The following is a 22,729-nucleotide window of genomic DNA, read 5'->3' as shown; positions in this document are numbered from 1 at the left end:
TGTGGGGAAAACACCTGTACCAAATTTGTATTTTGATAATATCCTGACAAAACAACAACAACAACAAGAAACAACGCTTTGCCAAGGAAAAGAATTCCTTTCTGTAGTTTGTATCAAAGACGGTCATTTGTCAAAATGTGACAACATGCCTTTGTCTTCATCATAATAGCAGGCAACTAAGAAAGGTTTACTGCGGTCAATTTATTTCCCTATATTAAAAAGAACTGTAGCAGATATGGAAAATAAATAGTAGAGAGAAGAAACAAAATAATTAAACGGCCACTCTTCAAATATTATCATTCTTAATTCTGATGTATTTTTTCTATGCATAATTTGTTTTTACAAAAATATTACCTCGCCCCCATGATATCTAGCCATGGGCTCTGACCTCCCCTGAGGATGCTGTGCCCCTAAGACCTCTGACACCTAGGGATCTGAGAGGTTCTGTTCTGGAGAGGTGCTGGTGTGGCTATTTCCCCACCTGATGGCCTCTGCGAAAAAAAGAAAAAGGAAAAAAAATGACCAAAGTGGATATTCACACTTCATTATTTGATGGCTGGTTATAGTTAACGGTGACATTAAGGTCGAAGTATTTGTTCTTAATTCTAAAGGAACAGAAGCCAGGAGACACAACTGATTTGGTGGAAAGTCCAAGATAATCGTTGTCAGGCTTTTATTACCGCCAGAGGCTATTTGCCAATAATGACAGGCCTGGAGCCGTTTGAGCAGTCTTGACTTTACAAGTGCCTGACAGGAGTTAAAATGTTTCCCAGCGCCCACGGTCAGGGCCAGTTCCCTCAGTTAACCGGGGGTCGAGGGCAGCAAGAACCCTCCATGTGCAGAGTCAAGGGGCAGGAGACCAAGGGAAATTGCAAGACACCCGGTTAACGATGGTGACCGTGGCACACGGTTCGGATCTCTGTCCACCGCAGAGACCACGGTGGCTGTGGCTTGGCCCTACACCATGGGCAACAACGCTGAGCTGAAGGTGAACGCCCTTGCAGAAGTGGTCTTCCAGCTGCAAGCACCAGGGGCTTGAGGGTTTTTCTAAATGGAAGCATTACGGAGGAAATTTAAAGCACTGGCTCCACAGACAAACTGGGGGATCAGGTCAGCTCCAAGACGAGATGCATTAAGACAAATCACTCGCCCTCTCCTGGCCTCAATTTTCCCATAATGGAAACAATACCATGTCTTCCTCCTGGACCTGTTGTAAAGAAAGGATTTAAAAGGCACGGGAAAGCGGGTGTTGGGCACAATACATAACACGTAACACCCGTTACAAGTAGGTGATGGTAAACAAAACGCCCAACCCTACTACTCCACCGCCAGCGTCTCTACGGGACCAGCTTCCGGGGCCCCTTCACCTCACCGAGCGCAAATCCCTCCGCGTTCGCGTCACTTCCGGGAGACTCTGGCGGCGACTCCACGAAATACCCGGATGTAACTATGATGGCTGCCATCAGTGGGGGATCGCAGTGGAGTTCGAGTCAAGAGCTGCCCGGAAAGCGCTCAGAGTTGGGGCTTCAAGGAGGCCTGTCAAAGAACAAAAGATGAGATTACTGGGGCGGCAAGGTGCCCCAAACGGCCTGGGAACTGCGCCTCCGCACTTCCTGTTAACTTGCCGCCAAGTTTTTCTAGAGGAGTCGCTCCTTTTGGCCGGGTGGGGACTCACTGGTTCCTTGGGCCTTTCTTCTGTGCCGGATTGTAGTTTCCGTCACTCCGCTTAGTCTCGGAGTTGCGCGGGCAAGGCGGAAGCTGGCCGCGGAGGAAGGGGCGGGGCAGAGACTAGGACGCAGACAGGTGGGGCGCGGTGGGAAATTTGGAGCGGCAGAGGTGTGGGGCGTCCCACTAAGTGCAGGTAGCCTCAGGCCGCTGCCTTCATTGGAATCTGGTTCCGGTCTGTTTGGCCGGATGCACCTTACCATGGGTCTCTCATACTTGGTCATAGGGGTCTTCCCTGCTGACCCAGGCATACTCAGCATTAGATTGATTTCGAATACTATCCAGGATGTGTATAGTGAAGTATGCGATTGGTAAAAAAAAAAAAAAAAATCCCAAACATAAGAAAACTAAACTGTTGGTTTTAAGTTTCAGAATTCATAGGGATACTTCTCATGTTGAACATTGGGTTGATTTTCTTTTAAAGTTTAAATTTGGATAATAAGTTAGTGCTTGTGAGATTTTTTAACAAAAGCATTCTTAAAACAACTGGTATGAGAAAATATGCTGATATTTAAAATAGAGAATTGTCGCACTTTGGTACTGTGCAGTGTCATGAGTGAAACAGCAGGACACCAGAACTGGACCCCATGATAAGACTTTTAATTGCAAGAGGCTTCTGCAAATACAGTAATTCTAAATACAGATATATTCATTTCAGTTAGTTCTCTTTGCAGAGTGGCTCATAGATTTTGTCTTCAGGTGAGACAGGAACAAATGTGAGTTGATTGGTTAATATTTCCCAGTAGTTAAAACTACTTTTCAAGTGCTTAACTGTGTATTTTTTGCATTCAGAATCTTAGCTAAAACCAATTTGTCTGAAATATGTAATGAACTCAATGTAAACTATACATATAGAATGTTATTTTATAACAGAAATATAGAAACAAATATGTAAAAACAGTTGATTCTATAAAACATAGTGTGCCATAACTTGGATTTTCACTTAAATTCCCAAAATTAGAAGAGCTGACCAGAAAGGCTTAAAAAAGAAATGTAGACATGTACCCCTTCTCTAAACATGCCATTGTTTGAACAGAAAACAAAATGACATTGGAAAGTACCTGGGATATGCTTTTATAGTTATACTATATGCAAGGCACTGAATTGATAATGAAAGAGAAAATGCTTTACAAAATATAAATTAATAATGGATTATGAACAGTTAGTACTCTCACTCTTTGGACCAAATCAAGTTTAACCTCCAAAACTTGTGGTTGTTGTACAAGTATTATATACCTGGTTGTAATTGTGTTTTATAGAAAGCAAAAATAAATGAACTGTTTAACATTTGAATATTTGTTCTTGTTGTTTCAGAGTGTATTTATAAATGCATTTGAACACAGTGGAGTCCTAAGTAACTTGACAATCATAGTTGGTGTCAATTCTTATTTTTTGTATGGTTTTTTGCAGGTAGATCTACTGGGTTCTTGGCACAGTACCATATGGACCTGGACAAAGCATTGTTAAGGTGGAAATTTTTATTGTATTAATCAGTTCAAACATTTGACCACTCTATTTATTTTTCAGTATTTTAGTCAAATAACTAGATGTGGGCTTCATATAGTGAGCAATATTTGTAGGATAATTGGTCGCTTTAAATTTCCTACCAAATGTAAATTTTGATCTCAGATAGTTAAGTTTTACAGAGCACCAACTATATGCCAAACTCTGTGTTAAGTCCTATATATACATTCTCTTACTCAATACAGTATCATGAGTTGATCTGTTAAACTCCTTTTTTTACAGTGGAGAAGCTGAGGCATAGAGGGATTAAGTTCCTTGTCCATGGTCCCCAAACTGGAGCCATATTCTAGAGCCTTTATTTCCATATATCAGAAGACTTTGGTAGAAGAATAAGAATAGAAGTTAGAACCTGGACTCGTACTACCTACCCTGCTTTCTAATTTAGGGCAGGTTATTTACCCTCTCTGAATTTCATTTTCCTCTCCTATAAGCAATGAACACTTTTAACTATTATATTTTACTGAATTGTGAATCATCAAGAATCCTTAAGAGTGCCTTCACCATTGTCTCCCATATTTTCTTCCAAGCCTCAACACTGTTCTGTGAGTTTTGATGCACATACACAGGCAGTGACAACTCTCCCTGAGTGCAGCCTGGTCTGACCACATTGTAAGATGTGGCTGATTTTACAGTGTCAAAATGTAAAATAATGTGCATCTTGGAATTGATAACATAGTAGATGATCTCTGAGCTCCTTTCAATCCCAATTCTATGACATTTGTGACAGTCTTATTGCTGGTTTATATATATTTTTAATATGAATGATTCAAGATAAAACAAGCTTCTTGGCCGTGGAAAAGCAGGAACCATTCTTGTCTTTTTCATTTCTAAATCTTTAGTACCCAGAACAGTGCCTGGCATGTAGTAAATGCTCAGTAAATATTTGATGAATGGATTCAGCAAATCTTAATTTTACATTACAAATACAACTTCCTAAAAAGTTATGCTTGACTTGAATTTGTCATAAAACAGAACAGTATCAACAATGCAACAGTGGTCTTTGTTTCCAAATATTTTTTCTGTGCATTATTGATTGTCATCAAGTGTGTGGTACATTTGTTCTTTGAAGAGATATAGAAAAAATGGACATGCTGGCATCAATTTTTTAACAAGGCATCAAACTTATTTAAACTCGCAGAAGTATAGGAACACTGATGAACTATATAGAGATTTTCATTTTAACAAAAGTTGGCATAATGTTATTTGATATTCTTACTAAATTTTTATGAGTATTCTGGAAATGATTAAACATACCATCCTTCCAAATATACAAGTAATGTTAAATACATCTGCGTTACGAATGATAAAAGTAATTGAAAGATATTTTGAAACTCTGTGAACAGGCAGAAAAGTTTTAGGGTGGCTAAGTATAAGATAGTGTAACTAAAGAGATTATCCCAACTATATTTATAGTATGTCTGATGAGGTCTGTACTTTCAGTTAGAACCAGAAAGGGTACACAGTAATTATTGCAGAGTTCTAGACTATTCTCTGGTAATAATCAGTTAAATGTTCTGCTGTGGCCAGAAAAGCCAACATGTGAAGGATCATCAAAAAAGGATTTTGAGGGGCGCCTGGGTGGCTCAGGTGGTTGAGCCGCTGCCTTCGGCTCAGGTCATGATCTCAGGGTCCTGGGATCGAGTCTCACATCGGGCTCTCTGCTCAGCATGGGGCCTGCTTCCCTTCCTCTCTCTGTGATCTCTTCCCTTCCTCTCTCCTACTGTTGATCTCTCTCAGGGTCCTGGGATCGAGTCCCACATCGGGCTCTCTGCTCAGCATGGGGCCTGCTTCCCTTCCTCTCTCTGTGATCTCTTCCCTTCCTCTCTCCTACTGTGATCTCTCTCTGTCAAATAAATAAATAAAATCTTTAAAAAAAAAAAAAAGGATTTTGAAAAATCAACAAAAAATATCTTACCTTGAAACAACACAATGGTCTTTCTAAACATGAAGGTACAGACAGTTATTTTATATTCATGAAGGATAGATCTAGAATGTTCAAAATAACTTAAATCCTTAAATATTACTATAGATATTATTTTCCTTACATAATTCTGGAAAAACTATATGCCTACATACTTAACTTTTAAAGACTAAAATAAGTAACTAGTAAAGTTTACATAGCTACTAACTTTTCTGCCACTAAAATAAAGCTCTCCATCATATTACAACATATAGTTACTGGATGAACATTAACCACTAACTTCTCTCAATTTCCACTGTCAATTTGCTTTTCTCAGGGCACCTTTTCATAGAAAACAGTTTTTATTCTTTGTAAGTCACAACCTGTGCAATAATGAGGAGAGAGTAATTTTCACTTCTTAATACTTACTCCCTTGCATAGGATGTGTCAGTGTATCCTTTCTCAAAGCCCCAAACTCAAAGTAGAGTAAGACCAAGGGCCCACAAGACATTACTAGTTCAAATGGAATAATACATTTTATGAGGTTTTTATGAAAGTATCTGTGTATCAATTAAAGGCTTATTCCTCTACAGTTTTAGAGAATTGAAAGAGGAGTGATATTTATCATTAAATTTGGGACAAATATGTTCACTGAGTTCAATAACTGAAGAATTTTTTTTTAAGTACCTAATGGTAATGCTTTGTACCACCTCAAAAAACTTTTTCTTTAAAATTTCTACTATTTTCATCTCTTTTTCCCCTCCATTTCTTTGCTTTCCTATAAATAAATCACAGTTAAATGCCCTCTTCCTGAGCTGCCAACCTCCCCCACTCCCTGCCAGCTGTGATTTCATATGACTTCATCTAGGATAAAATCTTAGGATACATTTATCTTGTTTTGTATATTTTCTCCACATGTTTAAGAATTTATATCAAGTATGTATGACTTGGAAAATCTGACATTTGGATAAAACAAATATAAATCAAAATAACAAAATCAGGCATGGTACACTTGAAACTAGAAACAAAATTTTAAAATGTTCTCTGGTTGTTTACCTATAGCAAAAGTGAATGTATATGTGTAAGTATCACATTTAATTAAACACTAGGGCAAGTAAATCTCAGAAGTTTTTAGAGAAGGAATACAAATGGAATGTTGCTAATTCATTATTGTATTAGTTTGGTATTTTGAAGGTTAAGGATTTTACAAATTCATTTAGCAACTTTATTCTTCAAATCCTGATTTTTCCCTTTGAATTTTCAACCATGACTTTTTTTTTTTTTTTTAAGATTTTATTTATTTATTTATTTATTTGACAGACAGAGATCCCAAGTAGGCAGAGAGGCAGGCAGCGGGGGAGGGAGGGGAAGCAGGCTCCCTGCTGAGCAGAGAGCCCGATGTGGGGCTCAATCCCAGAACCCTGAGATCATGACATGAGCCGAAGGCAGAGGCTTTAACCCACTGAGCCACCGAGGCGCCCCTCAACTGTGACTTATTTTAATAGAGGTTGTTTAGAAATAATGTGCTGCAAGTTGGTGAAGAAATACTGCATCTCATTTCTAATACTTATTAAAAAATCAATTTTGGGGAGGTGGAGGGATGTGGTAACTGGGTGATGGACATTAAGGAGGGTATGTGTTGTAATTAGCACTGGGTATTATATGAGGCTGATGAATCACAGACCTGTACCCCTGAAACAAATAATACATTATATGTTTTAAGAAAATAATTTTTAAAGTAATCTCTACATTCATCATGGGTCTTGAACTCACAACCGCAAGATCAAGAGTCAGATGCTCCACCGACTGAGCCAGCCAGGCACCCCACAAATCTTTCTTTATAGTTAGAACTTAAAGGGTTGATGACTCATTTTCATAAGCAGAAAATTCTTTTTATGCTTTGTCTTCTAATTTGGTGATAGTAAGAAGTCTCTTGTTTAACTAATGACATTTAGGAATGCATGCATAAACAGGGTTGAGAGACAAATATGAAAAGATCACTCACTACACCTGGCCAACCCTGGAAGTACCTATATGAGAATGACATTTAAACACATAAGTGCAAGGAAGGATGACCTGTACAGTGGTGAAAGTATGTATAGGGTAGAGAGAGACACAGGTGATCCTTTCAGAGGTCTGGAGAGCATGTTAAAAGGGGGAAAAAGGGCTTCATAGAGCTGTGATGACTTGGATAGCCAGTCTCCTTTGAGGAAGCATTCTAAATAATTTGGTGGCTGTGTCTTTTAATAGGAACAGTATTAACATAGGGCAGGACAGTTTATCACTGTACTGGACTCCTAAGCGATGTAAATATTTAGCGTCCTTGGCTCTGTGGTCTTTTTGTACCAACTAGCCTCAGTTGGGACCATGAGGAGCAGTTGGCTTTCTTTCTTCTCAGTTCTGATATTTATGCATGCTCACAGTCAGGCTGCATTGCTTTCAGATGCTTTCTGTCCATGTGTGTCATTCTCATTCATTCCCTGCATTCTCCAAAGACCCAATGTTAAGCCATGTGGTAACCAGGTGATATCCTGGTCTCTTGATTGCTTGAACTTCTCAAATTCAATGACCTTTGCCTTTTCTATAAAGCCACCCATTTCCTGGACCTTGTCATCACTTATGTTCAATTTCACCCTTAAAACCTTAAAATAAACTCTTCTACTTTCTGCCCATCTCCCCAGCTTCCTAATTGAATGACTTCCAATGCATCAATACTTGAACTTCAAGAACTCCAGGCCCTTGACTTTGCTACCCTCCCTACCAGTTTCTTCTCCTTTTCACTTCCCATCACTCCAACCACTGCACTCTTGCACTCTTGTCCTTCTGTTAAATCTTTTCAAGAAAACCCAACTGTAGGTCAGAAGTAATAATAGTAGCTAACATGGGGCACCAGGTGGCTCAGTGAGCTAAGCTAAGCTTCTGCGTTCAGCTCAGGTCATGATCTCAGGGTCCTGGGATTGAGCCCCACATCAGGCTCTCTGCTCAGCAGAAAGTTTGCTTCCCCCACTTCTCTGTCTCTCTGCCTTTCTCTCTGCCTACTTGTAATCTCTGTCTGCCAAAGAAATAAAATCTTTAAAAATAATAATAGTAGCTAACATATACTGTATACTTGTATTCCCAACACTTCTCTAAATCTTTCTAACAGCCCTATGAGATAGGCATTACCATTCTTTTCATTTTGCAGATGAGAAAACTAAAACACAATTTCTATCTACTAAGTGGTATCTCTACAATATGAACCCAAGCAGTTTGCCCCTAGAAACCATGCTCTCTATGACCACTTTAGACTACCTTCCAAATCAGCTGTCTTCTGTGCTTCCATGCTTGGACAGCTGAGCTGTTTTAGGGACTGAGAATGGGCTTGGCTAGTTGGACAGTGTTGAAAGTTCTCACCTTAGCCCTTGGTTCAGTAACTACCCTCATGGTTAAGTTTCAAGCCAAGCTGGGAAGCTTAGAGGGAAGTAAAGTGATTGAGTATTTAATGCCCTCAGCTACTTCTGGGTGTCTGTAGCCAGAGGGACTGGAGAACTAAAGAGAATATTTATCCGTGTGGGAGTTGGACATGACTAATAACCTCTACTTGATGACCAGGTCATCAAGTAGATGAACTTGAGAGACTGAACTTGGCTTTTTCTGCAACAGGGTAGACAGGAGGGAGAGTCCTCCATCTGTTTTGAGAACAGTCACTTTCACCGTTTTTTCTTCTGGATTTCTTACTCTAGGTGTCCTCTTTTTGTCATGGATTTGTTGACCCTGGTGTTATCGCTCTAAGTGACAGGATCAAGCTTTTGAAAGCAGATTGCTTCAGTTACTGGGCCTACCTGTGTAGCCCTCTAAGTAGTTATTTTAGGGCTTTGGTGGTTCCCTGTACAAAAAAAAACCTTGCCTGTTGCCATTCTCAGGTACTTAAAAGGCAAACTTTTATTTTCTATGTATTTAAGATGATACCAGTGACTTCTTATCTTTAACATTAAATACACCAAAATTTCTGTATGTACTACATATGGAAATTTTATCTTTGCCATGATTCTGAACCTGAATTTAAGTTACGCAATTTCAAGAGAGAAGATAGCCTCTAGTGAAGTAGGGATTTTTCTTAGAAACCCTTTTCTGCTTAAAAGACTTTCTAGAGAAGAGAAAAGCATTGGAGAACATTAGTAGTCCAACAAATTTATATTCATAACTTTGCCTGGCAATTCTTCCCTGTTTCGCATTTTCCACAGGAGCGGTTTTAAACTTCTGCCCACCCAAGACCGTCCCCATTCTGTCCACCAGGCCCTGTACTCCTTCACTCAGCAGGTTATTTTACTTCTTCTTTTCTTGGAGAAAATAGAAACAATAAGATGGAATCTTTCTCAAATTAGTACCGCCAAACTATCAAACATACTTAATTGGTACCCAGTCTTCGTTCTTCCCTCCTTTCACAATGGAAAAAGTAACCCTCTTCTGATGCAAGACTCTGGCTCCCTTCCCAGTCCTGCTTCCTAGTGTGGGTGTTCTTTACTGATCTGTGGCTCCTTCCCATTGGCATTTAGGTATTTTCAAGTCTCTTCTATCTTAAAAAAATAAAACCTTCCTATAGGAACTCCTCATCCTCTATTCTGTATCTTCTTCACAGACATGGTTTGTTTATTTATTTATTTATTTGACAGGCAGAGATCACAGGTAGGCAGAGAGGCAGACAGAGAGAGAGAGAGAGAGAGGAGGAAGCAGGCTCTCCACTGAGCAGGGAGCCCGATTCAGGGCTCGATCCCAGGACCCTGGGATCATGACCTGAGCCGAAGGCAGAGGCTTTAACCCACTGAGCCACCCAGGCATCCCTGGTTTATTTATTTTTTAAATTGACATATAATGTATTATTTGTTTCAGGGGTACAGGTCTCTGATTCATCAGTCTTACACAATTCACAGCACTCACCATAGCACATACCCTCCCCAAAGTCTATAACCCAGCCATCCCCCTCCCTCCCAACCCCCTCCCCTCCAGGAACCTTAGTTTGTTTCCTGAGATTAAGGGTCTTATGGTTTGTCTCCCTCCCAAGTCCCATCTTGTTCAATTTTTCCCTCCCTTCCCCCATGACCTCCCCCAACCCTGCTTCTCAAATTCCTCATATCAGAGAAATCATATGATAATTGTCTTTCTCTGACTGACTTACTTTGCTTAGCATAATACCCTCTAGTTCCATCCACGTCATTGCACATGGCAAGATTTATTTTTCAGTGGCTGCATAGTATTCCATTGTATGTATATACCACTTCTTTATCCATTCATCTGTTGATGGACATCTGGGCTCTTTCCATAGTTTGGCTATTGTGGACATTGCTGCTATAAACATTCGGGTGCATGTGTCCCTTTGGATCACTGTATTTGTATCTTTAGGATAAATACCCGTAATGTGATTGCTGGGCTGTAGGGTAGCTCTGTTTTCAACTTTTTGAGGAACCTCCATGCTGTTTTCCATAGTGGCTGCACCAGCTTGCATTCCCACCAACAGTTTGGACAGTTCTCCTTTCTCCGCATCCTCACCAATAGCTGTCGTTTTCTGAATGGTTAATTTTAGCCATTCTGACTGGTGTGAGGTGGTATCTCACTGTGCTTTTCATTTGTAATTTCCTGATGCCGAATGATGCTGAGCACTTTTTCACGTGACAGACATGGTTTATGAAAGACTTGTCTCTATCCATTGTTCCTTACTTTGTATTCCTATTTATTCTCCAGCCAACTGCAATATTTTACCTTAACTGAAACTATCAGTTGTAAAGGTCTCCATCTACCACTCTGTTTCTAAATCCACTGTGCACTTCCAGACCTTATCTGACTTAACCTTTCTTCAACAAATGACACTTGAACCACTCTCTTCTCACCGATCTTCTCTTTCTTGGCTTCTGTGACACCATTGTTTTTCTGGTATCAGATAACTTACTTCTCCAGTCATTCCTTCTTAGTATCTTTAAGGGCATCTGTTCATTTTCTTTCTCATTCTCTTACTCAGATCTTTACTAAGCATCTCTTACACTCCAGGCACTCTACTAGGTGCTGGTGATAGAATCTGACATAAAATCTGGAGTCTTTCTCCAGAAAAATGCACTTCCAAACATAAGTCAAAATTTAGCATATGTTTTCAAGCATTTCATGATCCCTAAATACCTGTTCATCACTGTAGATTAAGAGACCTTGCCTTGGAACTTCCAATTGCCTTAGTAGAAGCTTTTACAAAAACATTAAAAAGAAAACAACCTGATTAAATTTAAAAGAAAAGGCTCAGAAAATGAAAATGAAGGCAGTTTTTCCCAGAGGGGAGATTTTGTAACCATTGGACACTTCCTCTAAGATGTTAAGATTAAACCAGTTCTTCCAATGTAATATTTGTGGACAAGCAACTGTTTCCCTACTCTCCAACCCTCCACTCCTATATGCCTTGCTTGGTGTCACAAGAATAGAATTCAGGAAAGTCTTAACTCATCCTTAAAAATGAGAAAATGGGGGCGCCTGGGTGGCTCAGTGGGTTAAAGCCTCTGCCTTTGGCTCAGGTCATGATCCCAGGGTCCTGGGATCAAGCCCCGAGTTGGGCTCTCTGCTTGGTAGGGAGCTTGCTTCCCCCTCTCTCCTCTGCCTGCCTCTCTGCCTACTTGTGATCTCTGTCTGTCAAATAAATAAATAAGATTTTTAAAAAATAATAAAAAAATAAAAAGGAGAAAATGAAATTCTAGAGTTGGTATTATTACTTTGAAATTAGATTGAATAGGATTCTAGTCTCTACTAGGGTTCAAATGATGCATAGGATGTCAGCTTCAGAGAATGGGGCAAGCAGGAGGCTGAGTAATTCCTCACCTGATGAAGCTATTTCCAGTGACCAGAGAAGGAAATGGTGCTGATGTTGATATCCTGCGGTCACAAGTAATAGAACATTTACATTCTGGGTACTATCTTTTAATGCCATCCATAGTCTCCCACCAGCCTTGAAAATGTGTGTGTGCTGAGAAATCCACCTGTGTCTTCTCATTACATGTTTTTTTTCTTTTAAGATTTTATTTATTTATTTGACAGAGAGAGATCACAAATAGGCAGAGAGGCAGGCAGAGAGAGGGGGAAGCAGGCTCCCTGCCGAGCAGAGCGCCCAATGCGGGGCTTGATCCCAGGACCCTGAGATCATGACCTGAGCTGAAGGCAGAGGCTTTAACCCACTGAGCTACCCAGGCGCCCTCATTACATGTTTTTAAAGGAAGAATCTTTTAGTCACAGATTCCATATCAGAGTTCCTTTGATCACTGGAAAAAAAACAGGAAAAACAAACAAATGGTAAGGTTTGTGTTTCTTTTGGGACTACTGTGTATGAGATAAAATGTTCACCTTTTTTTTTTTTTTCCACCTAATACATGTATAGAGCACCCACTGCTGTGCTCAATACTGGGCATGTAATGCTGAGTAAAAATAGATAAAACCCCTGCTCACAAAGCTTATAGTTTGGTGTAACAGATCACCAGTAACCAGACAACCACACAGAAATATCAAAATGCAGATTTAACAGGTAGTAGGGTAAAGCAAGGTTATATGAGAGTCTGTATAACAAGAGAATTTGACTATGTTAGGAAAGTCTTAAAATGATGCTCAGGCTGAAGACCGACTAAATGTTATCTAGGTGAAGGAGGAAGAAAAGTGTTCCCTAGATAAAAGGGCTAGAATGTGCGAGGATCTCTGACAGGAGAGAATATTCAGGAAAAAGGTAGGAGAAAGGTTGGATGGCTACAGGGGAGAGAGGAAGAGGAAATGAGGCTTGAAGTTGGACTTGAGTTTTAAGAGGATCTCCTTGGCTGAGGTTGAAGAAAGGACGGGACCCAGGCAGAGGACAGGTGAGAAGACCAGTTCCCCAGGTGTGAGATGATGGCTGGTGGGGATGGAAACATATGGGAAGAAGTCGATTGTATTTGGTAATTCATTCTGAGTTTCAATACTGGATTAGATTGTGTATATATTTTACGAATAGTTTAAGAAACTAGATTTTGATTTTTCCTTTTGGCAGTGAAATAAGAATTACTGGTTAAAAAAATATATATATATATATGCTTTTAAAAAGTAATGGAAGACCACACTGGGACACAGGTTAGACCCTCCTTGAAGCTTAATATATACACTGAATATGAGAAACTCAAGCCTTGAATTGGAGAAAACTGAGTCAGGGACCTTCAAGATTCAGCCTCCAGATTGAAAAGAATCTCTATAATTTTAAGAATAAGACTAATATTTATTTGAGGGAGTGAGAGGTAGTTTGAGGGGAAAGGGGATGAGGGAGAGGGAGAAGGAGGAGGCAGATTCCCCACTGAGCACGGTAGTACCTTGGACTCCATCTCAAGACCCTGAGATCCAGACCTGAGTCCAGATCAAGAGTTGGACACTCAACCAGCTGAGGCACCCCGGCGCCCCAAGAGTAAAACTAATTTTTATAACCAAATTTGAGATTATTTAGCTTTTTGGATGACTTAATGGAACATTATTTCGTTAATATTTTAAGTGGTTCTCCCCCCCTTCTGTAACTGTACTTACCTGTAATTTAATGCATTGAATTTAAAGGCAAATTTAGATATGATTTTTTAAAGATTATATACCTATGGTAAAATTGTAGGGAGAGGGTGTTTATCTTCCCGAGCACATTTTCATGGTAGTGAAGGTTTGTTGCGTTTTTCACTACGTGCAACCAGCAAGCTTTGAATAACAGGGACACTTACTGCGTCTGCCTGTCTGACTGAGTCTGTAGGATTTACAGTTGCTTCCTACTAATTGGTACAGGACAGTCCTAGATTACAGCACTGGGTGGGTTGGTATAATTAGCGGGATTTTTATTTTGGGTCCAACCGCAGGGCAGCCTTCAGGGTTGGTTGTCTCTGCTCACAGGCCTCATGATGTCATCAAGGACACAGACTCTTTCCAGCGCTTTCTGCCATCTTTCGTATTGTGTGGGGAAGTGTGTAAGTCTGATGTCAGCCTCAAGCTGTAGCAAGATGGCTGTGGCAGTTAACAGACATCAGACCCAGACCCAGGCCTCCACTTCTCTGACGCTTCTCTGACACTCCACTTCTGTGACACCACTTCTGAGGTTCCCATTCTGATACTGCGCATTGCATACTGCCAGGGGTCTCCATAGGCCTCTTTTGATAATGAACAAATTCCTCACTCATTGCTGGCTACTTCTGAGGACTTGTCCCAGGACCTGACACCCTTGCCAGTAGAATTCTACACTGAATAGATTGAATCTGTAGGTTTATAAATTCCATTCTCTTCTGCAGTTGTATGCCTCCTGAGAGGCTTGACATTAAGGCCCTTTTCTTCTCTTTCCTACCACCCACCACAGTTCACTGATAAGGCTCCCACTCTTTATCCTGGACTTGCATAATTGGCTCAAAGAACCTAGATCAAAAATAAATTTTCCTCTTGTTCCCATTTTCCTAAGTACCTTTCTTCAAAGGTGTATTCCTTACCTGTCTCATTGTCTTAGGACTAGAATCTTTATGTTCTATTTTTTTAAAGATGTTTTTGTTTATTAGAGAGTGCTTGTGAGAGAGAGAGAGAGAGCGAGGGAGAGAGCATGCATGAGGGAGAGCAGGGGCAGAGGGAGAGGGAAAGGCAGACTCCCCACTGAGCAGGGAGCCTGACATGGGGCTCGATCCCAGGACCCTGGAATCATGACCTGAGCAGAAAGTAGATGCTCAACCAACTCAGCCACCCAGATACTCCCTAGGGTTCTTATATTCTGTTGTGATTTCCCTCAGGGATTTATCTTGGTGGTTATTTGAAATGGATATTAAACAAAAATTTTAATTCTAATTCCACTGAGAGGCAAAATGAAGTGGCCTTCCCTCTCTCTGCTCTGTTAAGGCTTGCAAAAACAGATGGCTTTGTTACCTGACTCCCTCCTTTGCTCCCTCAACAATCCTGTCTCTATTGCTTCAGGCTTCCTGTGGAAGGAGCCTCAGAGAAGCTTTTCTGTTATTCCTTAAGAGTTGTCCGCTCCACCTGCCATCCCCAGATAAAACCATTTTGCCTCTCTCCGCAAATTCGGTGGCCAGAACACAACCTCTCCATCATCCATATTTTACCTCAAAGGAGAATGCAGATGCTGATTTTATAGAACTTTGTCCCTATGCCTCAGATTGGTTGGAATGTTACTCTTTCAACTCTGAGCAACTATGCTTCTGATGAGGAAGGATGACCACATTGATTTAGGGGAGACTAAAGCCAACTTAATTGCCAGCAACTCCATCCTGAACTTCCAGCTGATTGGGTCCAGTTACCTTGCTGGATCAGGTTTCTTGCAGGGACTTAGATCAAATGAGCTGACTTCATTTCTGGTGCTGGTCAATGTGTTTCTTTTGCCAGTTGAAGAATCCAAGTGGGCAACTTCCTGATTGGTACCTTTGGGAGAACTGAATAAGAGGGTATGCATGATTTTTATTCAGTTTAAAGAAATCCAGAGGTCCAAGTATTAAAGGCCTCACTTCCAGGAGCTTTGCAGCCCTTGATGTAGGACAAAAGTTGGGCCTTTCATGGCTCAAAGATGCCCCATGGCAAGGAGCCCACAAAGAGGACTTTGTTTGAGACCACTTCCTTGTAGAAGCAGAAAAATCTCTGTCTGGCAAGTTAGCTTTTCATCTCTGTTCTTCTCTGCCGTGTGGATTTCTTATGGCATCATGGATTCACAGTGCTACTCAGCATCAGTGTTCCTCCCTGTTAATGGGTCCTGAGGACATGGGCACCCTTTTTTAAAAACAAACTTACTAATATTCATATAATGAAATGCACACAAATGCACACCTGTAAACTTCCACCACAATCGAGATATAGAACATTAGCATTACCCTAAAACGCCTCCATGTGCTCTTTCCCTCTAAGTTATCCCCCACCTAAGTCTCTGGCCCAAGCAGCTGTTGGGAGTAACACCCCGAGATGACCTATCAATGTGGAATAAGCCTGTCTTTCCTAGAATTTCAAACAATTATAGTTATGGATTTCCCCCACTATCTGAAAGCATTCTTCTGAACTCTTTCATAAGCCAAAATGGTATAAAGCAAAGTAGCATTTACCTTTGATTTATAAGGAAGATTGCTTGAGTTCCCAGACCCAAAAAAGGATGCATCTTGCTAACGGAGGCACAAAATAAATCAGGACAAAGAAAATGCTCACAGACACAGTTCAGAGGTATGGTAGCTTGATGCTGAGATGCCGAGTATAGTTCTCGGGGAGGGAACTTGGCGGGGCCACTCTTGCTACTGGGGGTATGGGCTGCCCCTGTTAACAGCTTGCTAAAAAACAAGCATTGAATGCTATTTTTGCTTTTCACCTCTTCCATGAAAGTGAATATCCTCTCTGGATTTCTTTGGGTTCGTGGAAAAAGGTACTCATGTGGGTCTTTCCTAAAAGCAAAGAAGTGTAACACAAACTTTCAAAAAGTGGGGGACATGACTAGAATGTATTCTATTTGGGGTCTGGCTTCTTTCATTCAGCGTTGTCTTAGAGGTTCATGCATGTTGTTTATGCATCTGTACTTGGTGTCTTTTTGTTTCTGTGTATTATTCCGCTGTGTGGATGCGCTGTAATTTGTCTATCCGTTCACTGGCAATGGGCATTTGGATTGTTTCCCATTTGGGGCTAGCTTTTGTTTGGACACGTGTTTTCATTTGTCATGGGCGAATACCTAGGAGTAGAACACCTGGGTCACGTGGTAAGTGGATCCTTAAATTTAGAGTAAACTGCCAAACTGTTTACTCAGAGTGTGTCACTTTCTCTTTCCGGCGGCAGTATCTGAGAGTTCTTGTTCCTCCACATTCTCACCCATATGTAGTCATTTTAATGATAGCCGTGGTAGTGGGTGTGTAGTAATATTGCATCTTGGTTTTAATTGCATTTCCTTGATGACTGCTGGTGCTGAGGATCTTTTTAATGTGCTCATTGGCTATACTTACATCTTCTTTTGCCAAGGGCACAAATATTGATGAGCAGCTGATTTTACTAGGCGGTGAGACACCCCATCTCATGGCCCACTTGAACTTCTAGAATGGGTGCCAGAGTTGCACTGTCCCTACCCAGCCACACACCCTCTTGGCGCCCTACCTCCTACCTTTCTCTAGGTTGGGGATCAATAAATTTATTATGTAAGGGCCCAATAATCAGTATTTTAGGCTTTGTAGGTCATGGCAACTTTGTCACAGCTCTTCAGCTCTGTCTGCTTGTAAAAGGAGCCAGAGGTAACATGTAAGTGAATGAATGTGGCTGGGTGCCAATGAACTGTTACTTATAGACCCTGAAATTGCCCCCAAACAGTCTTTAGATTGTTTTTCAACCATTTAAAAAGGTAAAAATTATTCTTAGCTTGTAGACCTAAGCTTGCCAGACTCTGCTGTGGATGGTCCACACGATCTCACCCTGTCCTTAGTGTGTAGGAGTTGGAGTCCAGCTCCCCCACTTCCTGGTCTGTGTCCTTGGGTATCTCTGTCCCCCTCACTTTTTTTTTTTTTTTTAAGATTTTATTGATTCATTTGACAGAGATCATAAGCAGGCAGAGAGGCAGGCAGAGAGAGAGGAAGGGAAGCAGGCTGAGCAGAGAGCCCGAGGCGGGGCTCAATCCCAGGGCCCTGAGATGATGACCCGAGCCAAAGGCAGAGGCTTTAACCCACTGAGCCACCCAGGTGCCCCTGTTCCCCTCACTTCTAAAGGAGACTTTCTGGAAGTCCCAAACAATGCTTCCACTTATATTTCATTGGCCAAAACTTAGTCACATGGCCGTGCTGGAGGCTGGAAAAGTCATCTTAGCTACATGACCATGTGCCCAGCTAAAATTTTTGGTTCTGTTACAGTGGCTGAATGGGTTTGGGGGTAAGTAATGTGGTGTATGCTATACACCCCTTGTACACAGCCCTATCCGGTTATTCTCTGAGCCCTAGAATAGGCTCCTGAATTAAACCAAACACCCCTCTGTCACAGCCACCTGCGTGGGAGTTGCCTTGTGGAACAATGATATCTGCTAAGTTACGATGAAAAAGAGAAAAAACCCAACAGATTTTAAAGTCAGCATTGCTCAGTACTATCAGTGAAAACAGTTAGTGTGGACAAAAATGTCATCCCCCAAATCTTTAGAATGTTATCATTTCAGATCTCTTCTGTGATGTTCTATTTTCCGTACTTTTCCAAAGTTCTGGATCAGATTCTGAGGTTTCTTCTATTTCTGGTGATGACAATGCTTTGGTGAAAAAATGTCAGCATGGACTTTTTCTATCCTGCTGTTCAGTAAACATTCAAAATAAGGAGGTATGATTATTTTAAATATTTTTATTTTGGGTTTTTTTTCCTCCCCTAAATGCTTCTCTCTATAGCACCTGACCTTTTAAAAAAATTGATAGTGGTGGGGCACCTGGGTGGCTCAGTGGGTTAAGGCCTCCGCCCTTGGCTCCAGTCATGATCCCAGGGTCCTGGGATAGAGCCCCGCATCGGGCTCTCTGCTCAGCAGGGAGCCTGCATCCTCCTCTCTCTGCCTGCTTCTCTGCCTACTTGTGATCTCCATCTGTCAAATAAATAAATAAAATCTTAAAAAAAAAAAAGTTGATAGTGGTAACATTTGAGTGGAGGGCGCCTTGGTTGACCATCTCCAGAGGATTTCACGGCAGACATCCTCTTATTCAAGATCTTTGACTGCCTGTCTATTATTTAAATAATATCTAGTTAGATACATGGGAAACTCTTCCAAAGTCAGAAACACTCATGCCAAAATGGCTTCCACAGAGCACACTCCTCTTCAAATGCCCATAGAAGAGGGCGTCCCAAACATTTAGACATACCATATTAAAAATATTAGGGTGGAAATGGGAGCCTTAGATTATTTGGGTTTAGATGGTGAAGCCTTTCTATTTGGATTAAAATAACATCCTTTTATACTGTTATGGAACAAATAGAACATATTTTGTTTACGATTTATTTACTATGATTTTATCATGTTTCCAACGGTTGGCAAAACTGCTCTGCTTTTGTGGAAACAGTGAGAGCATGTGTTTGTCTGTTGGAATTCCCTCCTCTTAAAACATGAATACTTACTGTGGCTTTCATCTAGAACTCCTTTGAAGCATGGTGAAGAAGTCAGTCTTCTACTTGATCTGAGATTTTTATTATCAGTAAAAAAAATAGACAAAATTGTATTTTTTAAATTTAAATTAAATTTATTTATTTGACAGATAGAGATCACAAGTATGCAGAGAGGCAGACAGAGACAGAGAGGAGGAAGCAGGCTCCCTGCTGAGCAGAGAGCCCAATATGGGGCTGGATCCCAGGACCCTGAGATCATGACCTGAGCCGAAGGCAGAGGCTCAACCCACTGAGCCACCCAGGCACCCCAACAAAATTGTTATTTTTCCCAATTGTAAAAGTAATCCATATTTAGTGTAGAAAAAGAATACAAAGTTACCAAAGAAAAAAAATAAAATCATCCCCAGTCCCACTACCTAACACTAACTAGTTAAACCCTTTGACAAACATCCTTTGAGATGATCAAGTTAGTTGTCTTTGAACCCATTAGTCATACCCAGTGGCCTACCCTAAAGTGATTTGTGAATAAGGGAGGGCTTTGAGCCTCTCTCTAATCCAAAGACTGCTTTCGCTTAGCACCTGGGAGGAATATCTATAAATCAGGAGTCTTCCTAAATGGACTCATGGCTAATACTGCAGCATAGACCCAAATAGTCCTTTATGTATTTCTCAAGACCTTTTGGAGAATGTGGTTTCTAGGATGGCACATTATTTTGTATTTCCTTAAAGGCATGAACGATGTGTCCTTTGGCTGTGTGAAAGGAGGAAGAAAAGGGTGGAGTTAGAGGGTATAATCCCATCATCTCAGATTATAAGCCATTTCCCTGGTATCTGAAAATTATGAGGCACCTCTGTGAAGAGCAAAGAAAATATTTGCTGAACCACTTTCTTGCTTTCTGTGTATTGGGATGGGGTAGCGGTGGTGGCTGGCTAGGATGACTTCTGGGCAGTCATCTTTGTTTTCCCTCTAATGCCAAGCACAAAGTCGGAAGCCTCGTGGTCCAGTAGTAATTAGTAAGAGTATTTGTGGTTGTTAAGAATAATCAAGGTCAAGGAGCACTTCAGGACATATCGACACCAAGCTCACGTCATATAGGCCACTTAACCACATTAGAGATCAGATCTTAGCCATGGTTGTCACCGCTCTTAGACACGTCGCTGGCCCAGTAAGTTGATTTCTAAGAACGGAGGCAGGTCCAGGAAGGATCTGCAGACTGACATGAGGACGTGGCTGGAATCTGTGGGCGCAAGCCACCTAGCCCTGCACTTTTGTACTGAGGTGGCTTTCTGCTGCCAATGGATGTCTCTTCTGCTATATTGGGAACTTTCTGGAGAAGACACGCATGTACAGTAAAAGTGCTTTGTTTCTGCAGCAGCACACACCCCCCCCCCGCCCGCTGCCTGCTTCAAAGTTGCCTCCAGTCCTTCTAAAAATGCATATTTGTTCTTGCTTCTCAGTCCAGATGTGCTTAATCTGAATCCTTTGGGCTTGAGGTCTAAATGATTTTTCTGTACCCTGTTATTTGAGAACATGGGGTTAAGCAGTGTCTTCAAGCTTTTTTTTGACTGTGACATAGTAGTTACAAATGTTTAATGACACAGTACTTATTCCTACTAGGGTACACATTCATCTCTTCTGTTTCCTTCTTTTCTATTCAGTTTGCTGACTCCTCCTCCTGGCTGAGTTAGAAAATTGAATTCAATGTAAACAGTTTACAACTATGTAAATGTAAATGTAAAACATAAGCATTTTACAACTAGGAAGAATTGAACAGCATACAGAAAATAAAAATAAATGTAAATATAAAAAAATTAAAAAAAAATAAAATGCCCCCTCTTTTTTTTCTCCTTTCAGATTATAACCAATGTGAAGATTGTCAGAATTCACAGAAGCACAACATACGACCTACCGGGGCTTTACTCTCGTGCGACTGAACAAGCAAAATCTTTGGGCTTCAGTTTTTCATCATCTATCACATGATGCTAATATTCCCCTTTACATTTCTTAAAAATTCTCAAATGAGAGGAGTGCCTAGGTGGCTCAGTCAGGTAAGTGTCTGACTCTTGATTTCAGCTCAGGTTTATGGGATCTCAGGGTTGTGGGATCGAGCCCCACTGAACTGTGCACTCAGCAAGGAGTCTGCCTGTCCCTCTCCTTCCCACTCGCTCTCTCTCTCTCAAATAAATAGTCTTTAATGAGATGAAAACTGTAAGGAAGCTCTGTGAACTCTAAATTCATACACTCACATTAACTGTAACACATCAGTGTAATGCAATTAATATAATTATGTCCTTTTACATTAACTTTACTTGAAAATGTTTGGACATCCAGGCACCTCTCTCGTAACACCTGTTGCTTTCTGGTCATAACTTATACTCTCCTTGATCTTGGTGGATAGGCTTTAGAGGAAAAGGCACTGCAGAAATCATGTGAATGCAGATGTGAGTATCTGGTTCTTGCTCTTACATTCTGTCTTAGTTGCTTTCATATAAGAGAAAATGTCCTGGAAAAACACACCTGGGAGTACAATCTAGATCTTCGGTCTCTGAGATATCTTTGAGATATTTATTTATGTTAGAGAAAGAGAGAGCATGGGGGAGAGATGGAGGAAGAGAGAATTTTTTTTTTTTTAAGATTTTTATTTATTTATTTGACAGACAGAGATCACAAGTAGGCAGAGAGGCAGACAGAGAGAGAGGTGGAAGCAGGCTCCCTGATGAGCAGAGAGCCGATGTGGGGCTTAGTCCTGGGACCCCAGGATCATGACCTGAGCCAAAGGCAGAGGCTTCAGCCCACTGAGCTACCCAGGCGTCCCAGGAAGAGAGAATCTTGAGCAGACCCCCTGCTGAGTGCAGAGTGAGACTCCGGGCTCCATCTCATGACCCCAAGATCATGATGTGAGCTGAAACCAAGAGTCCAATGCTTAACCAACAAAGCCACCCAGGTGCCCCTCTGAGATATGTTTATTTGGGTTTTTAAAAAAGATGTTATTTATTTATTTGACAGAGAGACAGTGAGAGAAGGAACACAAGCAGGGGGAGGGGGAGAGGGAGAAGGTGGCTTTCCACTGAGCAGGGAGCCAGATGTGGGGCTTGAGCCTCGGACCCCGGGAGCATGACCTGAGCCGAAGGCAGACGCTTACCAATTGAGACACCCAGGCACCCCAGAGATATGCTTTTAAGCCTCATAACCAACACCCCCTGGTCATTGTTGGAAAAGTGTTTTATCATTTCAAAACATTGGGAAATGGTTAAAATATATTGTATTCATATAATTTAATACTAACAACTCTCCTAACAAATATTTGGATATATTTTAATTTCATGAAAAATACTGTTATTGATGTATTTGGAGTAGAAAGTTACATAATTTATATACTGATCATGTAAATACGTATGTGTGTAAAGGTGCCAAAAGAAATTATTAGTTATGCCATTTTGCTTTATATTTTTTCATTTTTCAAGTTTTTGATGTTGACCAGTGAGAAAAAAGCAATGAGCACTGATAGACAAAAA

The 22,729-nt window shown here is 40.9% G+C and overlaps 2 long non-coding RNA genes across 3 annotated transcripts; one reads left to right on the top strand and one right to left on the bottom strand.

Moving 5' to 3' along the window:
* Window positions 1-291: 291 nt before the first annotated feature.
* Window positions 292-2,988, bottom strand: LOC309860258. 2 transcript variants are annotated; one of them, XR_014309281.1, is made up of 3 exons: window positions 1,626-2,988; window positions 1,373-1,536; window positions 292-1,207 (listed from the first exon to the last, which is right to left on the bottom strand). It is a non-coding gene; the product is annotated as an uncharacterized lncRNA (long non-coding RNA). The 2 variants fall into 2 exon arrangements; XR_014309282.1 differs by having other exon boundaries at window positions 1,676-2,984.
* Window positions 1,576-22,533, top strand: LOC309860260. The gene is made up of 3 exons (XR_014309284.1): window positions 1,576-1,663; window positions 3,136-3,193; window positions 21,069-22,533. It is a non-coding gene; the product is annotated as an uncharacterized lncRNA (long non-coding RNA).
* Window positions 22,534-22,729: the final 196 nt, after the last annotated feature.

The sequence above is a fragment of the Mustela nivalis genome, assembly GCF_964662115.1.
Source record: "Mustela nivalis genome assembly, chromosome: 2".
NCBI classification, from domain to species: Eukaryota; Metazoa; Chordata; class Mammalia; order Carnivora; family Mustelidae; genus Mustela; species Mustela nivalis.
Note: the sequence above shows the minus strand (reverse complement) of the source record. Positions and strands in the feature narration are given on the sequence as shown.